The sequence below is a fragment of the Lontra canadensis genome, unplaced genomic scaffold (genome assembly GCF_010015895.1).
Source record: "Lontra canadensis isolate GAN:19392208 unplaced genomic scaffold, GSC_riverotter_1.0 scaffold12, whole genome shotgun sequence".
Taxonomy (NCBI): domain Eukaryota; kingdom Metazoa; phylum Chordata; class Mammalia; order Carnivora; family Mustelidae; genus Lontra; species Lontra canadensis.
The window spans coordinates 28456299-28464196 of record NW_022631006.1 but is presented as its reverse complement, the minus strand read 5'-3'; the positions used below and the strand labels follow the sequence as shown (position 1 = coordinate 28464196).

The following is a 7898-nucleotide window of genomic DNA, read 5'->3' as shown; positions in this document are numbered from 1 at the left end:
GCACACTTCTGCACTGCTCCTCCCAGTGGAAGAAGGGGGCTATCTCCCTGGATCTGCCACTTGTGGGGTCCTTGCTTGAAGAGTAGTGGCCCAACTGTGACTTGGATCCTGGCTTATAGCAACCCTGAGCTGAGAGTCCCCTCCTCAGCTCTGTGTTTAAACCAGCTTCCCCACTCCGATACCTGGGAGCTCTGCTGCATTCCAGCACCCCTGTTTTTTCTGTGACCCTGCAGGTCCTGAGACCACAGTGTCCAGAGAGGCCTCCCGCCACCCCCTGCTTAGTCTCTGCAGTGACATCCCTCAGTGGAGCAGACTTCTAAAAGCTCATTTTGTGCTCTGCTGCACTATTGCTTGCCAGGAGCCTGCCTCTCTTCCTGTGGTCTATCTTCCTGTATATCGCCTTGGATTTACTTCTCCTTATGTCCTACCTTCCAGGAAGTGGTTGCTTTTCTGTTCATAGAATTTCTGCTATTCTTCTCTTCAATCTTCTTTTGAGTTTGTAGGTATTCATAATGGTTTGGTAAATGTCTAGCTGAATTCCTGGGACCAGACGAAATTTAGGTCTTCTACTCTTCTGCCATCTTTCCTTTTGTTGTTTTAATGATTTTGGACCATTGAGTTTTTATTTTCATTTGTCTCTATGTATTTTTTTATTTCATCTTTGATTACTTCATTGATCCATTGGTTGTTTAGCATCATTTAGTTTCCATATGTTTATTTTTCCCCAGCTTCTTTTTTTTTTTGGTATTTATTTCTAGTTTCAAACCACTGTGTACATAAAAGATGCATGGTATGATTTCAGTCTTCTTAAATTTATTAAGGCTTGTTTTATGTCTTAATGTGATCTATTCTAGAGAATGTCCATGTGTACTTGAAAAGAATATATATTCTATTGATTTTGGTTGGAATATTCTCTATGTATCTGGTCCATGTGTCATTCAAAGACATTGTTTCCTTATTTACTTTGTGTCTGGCTGATCTCTCATTAATGTAAGTGGAGTGTTAAAGTCTCCTAACATTATTGTATTACCATCAGTTTCTCTTTTTATGTCTATTAATATTTATTTTATATATTTAGGTGTCCCACTGTTGTGTTCAGAAATATTTACAATATCAACAGATGAACAGATAAAAACGATATATATTTTATATATTTTACATAAATGTGTATGTATATATGTATTATATACATACATGCACAATGGAATATTACTCGACTATTAGGAAGGATGAATACTTACCATTTACATTGACATGGATGGAACTGGAGGGTATTATTCTGAGTGAAATAAGTCAGTCAGAGAAAAGCAACTATCATATGGTTTCACTCATATGTGGACTATAGGAAACTTCACAGAGGATCACAGAGGAATGGAGGGAAAACTGAATGGGAAGTCATCAGAGAGGGAGACAAACCATGATAAACCCTTAACTGTAGGATACAAACTGATGGTTGCTGGAGGAGAGAGTGGTGAGGAGATAGGGTAATTGGGTGATGAGCCTTAAGAAGGTCATGTGATGTGATGAGCTCTGGTAGTTATATACAACTGGTAAATTATCGAATACTACATGTGACATTAATAATGTACTATATGTTTGCTAATTGAATTTAAATAAAAAAAAGGAAAAAATAGTGTATTCTTTTGTTGGATTGATCCTTTTATCATTATGTAATATCTTTCTTTGTCTCTTGTTACAGTCTTTGTTTTAAAGTCTATTTTGTCTGATGTAAGTATTGCTACTCAAGCTTTTTTTTTTTTTCCACGTTCATTTACATGGCGAATATTTTATCATCACTTCACTTTCAGCCTATTTGTGTCATTGGGTCTGATGTGAGTCTCTTGTAGGCAGCATATAAATGGGTCTTTTTTTTTTTTTTTTTAAATTCATTCCACCACTCTATTCCATCAGAGAATGAAAGAGAAATAGGCAGGTTAGAGACCCATTAAATTAACAAGCAATGTCACTCTATAAAATATATATTTTTTCAAGATGCATTCCCACAGTGCTGGCATTCTGCATTTCTTCTGAGTTCCTGAAACACTAAATAGCTAGAAGACTAACTTAAATATTAATAAGCTTTCTATTTACACCTACTGCAGTTAGTTCCTTTTCTTCATCCTTTAATATGCTTTGCCTTAATTAAGTCTGCCCAGACTTATAGGATCTTCTTCTCATATTATTGTCTGGGTATTTATTCTACAATATTGTTGATAAGAGGACAACATGAAAGCAAGGAAAACAATTTTCATTTAATTTGATTTTAATTGTCCATCATTAATAAATGAAGAGATTATGTTTAGATGAGTTTTTTTTAAATTATTTAAGTTCAATTTAATTAACATATACTTTATTATTAGTCTCAGAGGTAAAATTAATTAATTCATAATTGCATACAACACCCAGTTCTCATTACTTGAAGTGCCCTCTTAATGCTCATCACCCAGTTACTCCATCCTCCCACCCACTTCCCCACCAGCAATCCTGTTTGTTTCCCATAGTTAAGAGTGTTTTATGGCTTAGCTTCCTCTCTGTTTTCATCTTATTTTATTTTTCCTTCTCTTTCCATTATGTTCATGTGTTTCTTTCCTCAAATTCCATATATATGAGTGAAATAATATGGTATTTGTCTTTCTCTGATTGGTTTATTTTGCTTAGCATACTACCCTCTAGTTCCATCCTCATAATTGCAAATTGAAAGATTTCATTCTTTTTGATGTCTCAGTATTATTCAGGTGAGTGTGCAAATATGACTCATCTATAGAGATTTTGTTACAGAACTGACATGCTTAAGACCCATCATTCATCTTCTGAGAACCTAGAATTGACAGGGTTCAAGCAAGTATAATTTGTAAAAAGGGCCTATTTATTTTGATATATACTCTGAGTTGAGAATCAATGATGTGTAGAAATACTTTAAGTGGAGAGACTAATTAGAAATTTGAAGAAGACAAAGAACACATTATCTGTGAAAGACCGACCTATACATGAAAACAAGAAATGTATATGATCTTTTCATGTGTCTGTTAGTCATTTGTATGTCTTCTTTGGAGAAGTGTCTGTTCATGTCTTCTGCCCATTTTTTGACATGATTATCTGTTTTTTCAGTGTTCAGTTTGAGGAGTTCTTTATACATCTTGGATATCAATTCTTTGTCTGTAGTATAATTTGCAAATATCTTTTCCCATTCCGTGTATTGCTTCTTTGTTTTGTTGACTGTTTCCTTTGCTGTGAGGAAGCTTTTAATCTTGATGAAATCGTGAAAGTTCATTTTTGCTTTTGTTTCCTTTGCCTTTGGAGATGTTTCTTGAGAGAAGTTGCTGTGTCCAATGTCAAAGAGGTTACTGCCTATGTTCTCTAGGATTTTGATAGATTTCTGCCTCATGTTGAGATCTTTCATCCATTTCGTTCATCATCATTAGCTATAAGGGAAATTCAAATCAAAACCCCATGAGATACCACCTTACACCAGTTGGAATGGCCAAAATTAACAGGACAGGAAACAAGTGTTGAAGAGGATGTGGAGAAAGAGGAACGCTCTTACACTGTTGGTGGGAATGCAACTTGATGCAGCCAGTTGGATAACGATATGGAGATTCCTCCATAAATTAAAAATTGAGCTATCCTATGACCCTGTAATTGCACTACTTGGTATTTACCCCAAAGATACAGATGTAGTGAAAAGAAGGGCCATATGTACCCCGGTGTTCATAGCAGCAATGTCTACAATTTCCAAACTGTGGAAAGATCCAAGATGCTCTTCAATAGATAAATAGATTCAGAAAATATGGTACATATATACAACGGAATATTAAACAGCCATCAGGAAGGATGAATACCTAACTTTTGTAAACATGGACGGGACTGGAGGAGATTATGCTGAATGAAATAAGTCAAGCAGAGAGAGTCAATTATCATATGGTTTCACTTATTTGTGGAGCATAAGGAATAACGTGAAGGACATTAGGAGAAGGAAAAGAAAAATGAATTGGGGTAAATCAGAGGGGGAGACGAAGCATGAAAACTGTGGACTCTGAGAAACTGAGGGTTTTGGAGGGGAGAGGGATGGCTGAGCCTGTTGGTGGGGATTAAGGAGGGCACCTATTGCATGGAGCACTGGATGTGGTGCATAAACAATGAGTCTTGGAACATGGAAAAAAATAAAATTGTTAAAAAATGTATATGATCTTAGATATAATGTATTCAGCAAACTATAGGTATTATGCAATAAACTATTAAAAGTAGAAATCTGATTATCAAGTTCTAGTTCCTTCCCATGAAGTAAGTGCCCATGATAATAATGTAATAATCAACTTCATTCTGGGATGCATTTGTTCACAAAATATTTTTACAATATGTTGACTGTATTAGCATTTTCTGTATGTCCTATGTTCTTTTACATAAGAGCTTGATGTCATCTAATTAGATATCTTAGATCATTGGAAAGAACACCAGAATGTAATCTCCATATGAAAATTCACAATCCTTGGTACATCCAAAGGAGATTAGAAAATTTCCATGTTTCGGAGCTCAAATAGGGCTGTACATATGACAGAAAATGGTTTCCTGTCTTTTTTGCTTTGCTTTTCTTTTCAAAATGATTTAGACAGTGAGGTGGTTTCTTCCATATTTATCAGATTGTAGCATTAGATGTACCTGGGCACCTGACTCTTTAGGTAGGTGAAGAGGTTGGTCACATATGCGGTGTTATTAAGACATCCAAAAGTTCCTTGGATCCCCGATCTCTCTCTCACATGTTCTTCTTGAAATAACGTGTAATGTGAAATTTCTTGATATTAAGAATTTTTCATTTTGGAATATCTGAATAACTATCATATAAATTTCCCTAACTGATTTGAGAAAAATGCAAATTTTGTCTCACTCAATATTTTACCAAGAGCTAGTTGTAGATTGAAAATATACTAATCTAAACAGAGAAACATCTGCTATTTCTTCACTGCTTCAAGGAAGGAATGTGCCGATGTTCTCTAATATTTTATTTGTAATAAATAAATAAGAGAGATATTCCCACCCAATATCAGGAATGAATGTAAATGTAGAGCAGGAGGAAATTGACAAAACAATATCTTAGCATAAACTTTACTTCTTTTAAGTGTACCTATGGTTGTTGAAAAGTCCAAAAACAGCATAATTTTGATTTCCCATACTATCTTCTCCTATGAAATGGACATGGTTGGACACCGGGTTGGCTCAGCTGGTTAAGCATCTGACTCTTGATTTTGGCTCAGTTCAGGATCTGTGGGTCCTGAGGTCAGGCTCTGTACTCAGGAGGGAGTCTGCTGGAGATTCTCTCTCTCTCTCCCTCCCTCTTACTCTGCCTGTTCCCACAACCCTGCACTCTTTCTCTCCCTAAAATAAATAAATATTAAAAAAAAAAAAGTAGGGGTGCCTGGGTGGCTCAGTCAGTTGAGTGTCTGCCTTCAGTGCAGGTCATGATCTCAGAGTCATGATACCAAGTCCTGCTTTGGGCTCTCTCCTCAGTGAGGAGTCTTCTTCTCCCTCTCCCTCTCCCACTACTCTCTCTCTTAAATAAATAAATAAATAAATAATCAATCTTTAAAAAAATAAAATAAAAAAATATTGCCTCACTTTGAGGGACTTAAGTCATTAAAAATTTTTTATTTTTATTTTAATTTAAAAATTTATTTTTATTTTTATTTTATTTATTTTAATTTATTTTTATTTTTATTTTTATTTAAAAAATTTTTTATTTAAATAAATTTTATTTAAATAAAAAATTTTAAAGTAGTTTATTTAAAATCAATAGCAATAATTACAATGTATAACAATAATAACTATATGTTATTAAATTCAAAGCCAACTATACATTTAAAAAATTCAATGTAGCTAACATATACTGTGTTATTAGTTTCACGGGTAGAATTTAGTGATTCATCAGTTGTATATAATACCCAGTGCTCTTTACAGCAAGTGCCTTCCTTAATGCCCATCACCCAGTTACCCCATCCCCCACCCCTCCCCTCCAGCAATCCTCAGTTCATTCCCTAGAATTCAGTATCTCTTATGGCTTGCCTCACTCTCTTTTTCATCTTATTTTATTTTTCCTTCCTTCCTCTATGTTCATCTGTTTTGTTTCTTAAATCCCACCTATGAGTGATTTTTTTATGTAAGTGTATTTTGTTCATAATCAGATTATATTTGATTCTTGGAGCAACCTTGGAAGATATTATTATCTTCATATTAGATTGAATAAACAAAGAATAAAACTCAGGTCTGATAGCTTGCCTGAGGTCAATGCATTGGTGTAATGATTTTCATGTTCTGAACACCTCATATCCAGTTCATTGTCTCCCTCCCTCCCTCCCTAGTTTGTTGTAAATGCAACTTGAAAACATTATAGGAATGAGGAGTTGAAAGGTATGCAAAGTATTCCTCATTCTATTTATACAGGACTGTATATTTCCCACCTCACAGAACTTAAGTTTTTCATCTTGTAATATGATATAAACATATAAACTCAGTATCTTTTAACTCATATATACACATATATATGTATAAATATATATAATAAATAAATATATTTTATTTTTATTTTATTCATTCATTTATTTATTGCATTTTTTCTTAGTTGAATTTTTCTTGTTCCAATTTGATTCTTTTTTTCTCTAGGTCACTTGGTATTCTTGACTTGATGAAAAAAAAAATGATTCCAAGGTGACAGAATTTGTTCTTCTGGACTTTTCATCTTCCTGGGAGCTACAACTCTTTCTTTTCTTAATATTTTCTTTATTTTACATGACTTTTTCTGGGAATTCTCTTGATAATGGTAGCACTGTGAGCTGATGCCTGTCTGCTCCAATTTCCTATGTAATATTTTTGGGACCATCTGTCCCTTATTGACCAATGCCTGAGCTGTGTTACCATGCCCAAGATATTAGGAGATTTTCTAAAGCAAGGCAAGATCATCTCTTTTTAGGGATGCTTGGCTCTTTCTGGGAGCCAGAGAGATGTTTCTGCTGACAGTCATGGCCTATGATAGGTATGTTGCCATATGTAATCCTTTATACTACCTGACAGTCATGAACCACCAGCTGTGCTTTCAGTTGGTTTTTGCCTGTTGGTGTGGGGGCTTCATTGACTCTATCACACAGGTTGCACTGATGATCCAGCTGTTCTATGACCCTAATGAACTGGACAACTTCTACTGTGATGTCCCACAGGTCATCAGCTTTTGTACATGGACACATATGTAGTAGAGGTGCTGATGGTCTCAAACAGTAGTCTGCTATCTCTTGTCTGTTTCTTGGTCTTACTGTTCTCTTATGCCATCATCCTGATCACCCTCAGAACTCACTTCGGCCAGGGCCAGTGCAAGGCACTCTCAGTCTGTGCCTCCCACTTAACAGTGGTCAGCCTGATCTTTGTGCCATGTGTATTCATCTACCTGAGGCCTTTCTGCAGCTTCTCTGTGGACAAAGTGTTCTCTGTCTTTTACACAGTGATCACTCCAATGTTGAACCCTCTCATCTACACACTCAGAAATGCTGAAATGAAGACAGCCATGAGGAAGCTGAGAAAAAAAGCACGTGGCATCCTTCTGCCATATTAAACAATGAACAGGAAGAGGTGATTTAGATAGCATAACTTTCTTGGGACATCCTTAACTCATCCTATACATGGGTATATGCATGAAACCAATTCCATGACTTTGGCATAAAAACCGGCATCAAAATTATAGTGCATTGCTGTTGATTGCTATTGAGGCATGGTGGCATTATTGGGTGGCATTATTAAGAAGGGGAGTTTATTGGTCCAGAAATTGAGTAGTAGGTTCAAGAGGACACCTTGAAAGAACAACTCTTCTACCCTTTGTCTATGAGTAGTCTTCCTTGATTTATGTCATTTCACTTTTAAAT

General features: G+C 35.5%; 1 pseudogene; it reads left to right on the top strand.

Annotated features, from left to right (window-relative positions):
- The first annotated feature begins 6669 nt into the window (after positions 1–6669).
- On the top strand, positions 6670–7591 carry LOC116867463 (annotated as a pseudogene).
- Positions 7592–7898: the final 307 nt, after the last annotated feature.